Source organism: Augochlora pura, chromosome 11 (assembly GCF_028453695.1).
Source record: "Augochlora pura isolate Apur16 chromosome 11, APUR_v2.2.1, whole genome shotgun sequence".
In the NCBI taxonomy this organism is placed as follows: Eukaryota; Metazoa; Arthropoda; class Insecta; order Hymenoptera; family Halictidae; genus Augochlora; species Augochlora pura.
Genome location: NC_135782.1, coordinates 17,152,369 through 17,155,266, shown reverse-complemented (window position 1 = coordinate 17,155,266; position 2,898 = coordinate 17,152,369).

The following is a 2,898-nucleotide window of genomic DNA, read 5'->3' as shown; positions in this document are numbered from 1 at the left end:
CGGCACCGAATTTTTCATCACGGCCTCTTTCGAATAATACGGAACGTTAGAATACTTTTATAACCTATAACGGTGTGCTCAATTATTTATGGAATTTAAAATGAATGATTAATGTTGATAATAATGTGTGCAGTGAGAAATATACGTTATCGATAATAAAATATACCGTAATGTATAGACAGTATCAGGAATAAAATATACCACAATGTATAGACAGCATTAGGAATAAAATATACCATAATGTATAGACAGTGTCAAGAATAAAATATACAATAGTGAATATACAATATCAATAATAAAATAATATAATAACGAATATAAAATATACACCAACAAATATACAATATTAATAATAAAATATGTAATAACGAATATACAATATTAATAATAAAGTATACAATAATGAACTTAAATTATCAATAATATAATATACAATAAAAATAACAAAATACACAGCAGTAAATGTACAATATTAATATCAAAAGATTCTCAATTCGTATAATACAATAAATTCAGGTGAAGTTTGAAGGTGACCTTTAAATAAAAAAAAGTTCGAAGGCACAGCGTCGCAGAGGATCGTTCGAAAGGAACGAAATTCACTTTCACCGGAGGAATCCCGTTCTTTCGCGTGCAGAGCGCGAAGGGCGCGTGTACCACGCGTCCAATCTGATGGCCTTAGTCTGCGCGCCGTAGTTGCCGATTCTGACGACACTTCCGACTGACCCATAAAGGGACGGCCGAGAGTCGATAAGTTCATCGATCCGGCCTGCTACTGCCTGGCTTTGTTGTGTCCGCGGATGAAAATCGACGTTCGCTACGCGACGGCGACGCGATCGAACCTAACCGCAAAACCCAACCCCCCTTCTCGTACCGCGACCCTCGGAAAGGGAGGACACATCGCCTGGACCGATTGAAACCATCCCCGAAATTTTGGGGACGAAGGGGAGATATACAATAGTATAGTGCGTTTAATATATAGTATAGTATAGTACGTTTAGAAAATAGTAAAGTGCGTTGAAAAAATATGGGAGGGTTGGTAAGATATCAGAGGTTTGGAAACTGGAATTTTAGTATAGTATGTGCAAAAGGGGTATATTAATATTTTTTTAACATATTCAATTTCGTTAAAAATATTGTTAGGTATTTGATAGAATCACTCGGTGGTGTTTAAAATATTTATCTATTTATTTGTTAGTAAAACATTGTTGTCAGTTATGCAAATAGTATTCTCTTCAAGGTTGACTAATTTTACACACCCGTTAGATGAAAGCGAAGATCGATCTGGAGTCTGTAGATGGTTTGTTATTTTTTAAAGACTGATGGGAGTCTTGGCCATGGGATAAACGATGGTAGGAAGTGAGGTTAGGTCGTGAGGAGTCAGGATAAATGTTGTAACAAGGAGATACAACAATGGTGCAATGTAGAAAAATGTTTAAATGTTTGTAGAACGGTATTTGGGTTTTGTAGCAGCTACTCGGTACTCAAAAATGTTGAAAAAGATGTTTTTGTCTTTGATTATGGTATTTTCAGTTTGAATATGGACTTTTGACCTTATCCATGGACTCATGGCTTTGTCTATGGATTTTTGACTGTAACTATGGATTTTTCAGTTTGAGTATGCACTTTAGATATTTTTTATGGACTTCTGACTGCGTCCACGAACTTTCAACTTTTGCGGACTTTGACTATGGACTTTTGACCTTATCTATGGGCTCATGGCTTGATCCATGGACTTTTAACCTTATCTATGGATTCATTACTTTTACTATGGACTCATGTATTTCTCTATAGATTTTTTTACAATGATTATGGAGTTTTATGCTTAACTATGGACTTTTGACCTTATCTATGGCCTTATGGCTTTATCTATGGATTTTTAACTCTGACTATGGACTTTTGACTTTATCTATGGGCTGATGGCTTTATCTGTGGTCTTTTGGTTTTATCTATTGACTTAGGGACTTTTCTATGGACTTTTGACCTTATCTATGGCCTTATGGCTTCATCTATGGATTTTTGACTCTGACTATGGACTTTTCTCCCCGACTATGGACTTTTCTCTCCGACTATGGACTTTTAACCTTACCTAAGGGCTTTTGACTGTATTTACAGACTTACGACTTCACCGACGGACTTTTCACTCTGACTACGGACTTTTGACATCCCCTACAAACTTTTCCTTCCGCCTACAGTCTTCCAACTCTATCCACAGACATCTACCCCCATCAGCACATCCACCAACATACCCAAAGTCTCCAAACCACCCCCTCGAAACGTAAACAGTAACACGTGGCAAAAGTAAAATCATACAAATTTTCCACACACTCATACCGCAACCCCCATCCAATTCAGTCTCCAAAAATCCTGCTCACCAACCTCAGCAACACATCCCCCTCGTCGGCACAGTACAAAACCCTTTTCGACCGTCGTACCGTGTACACCTATCGATCCGGGTGCCCGTGAGAACTTCTTCCATACACCGCAGTCGATCAACCACCGAATCCCTACCCGGTGCATCCAGATCCCAACGATAGCACCACCCCTTGAAAACCACCCTGTCCATTGAACCGCACACCAATTCCCAAAAACCATCCTCGCGCAATACAAAAATTCATCCTCAATCACCCTAAAAAAAAATAATCCCCATTTCCACCAGCGTATCACAGCTCGCCCCGTGCAGATTGAAGAATCATCCCGTCGTCGACAGCGTCCGCGGGGGGCACACGCTCGCGCGCCCCACGGCTACAAATTCCACCCGGTAGGGGTGGCGTGGGTGTCGGCGCATGCGTCTCAGCGTTGCCTGGCCTGGTGTCTCGGCGTAGCTGCCTCGCAGCGGCTTCAGTGCCTATTGCAGGGTTCCTCTCGACAGCAACCCCTGCATCGGGAACAGCTCCCCGG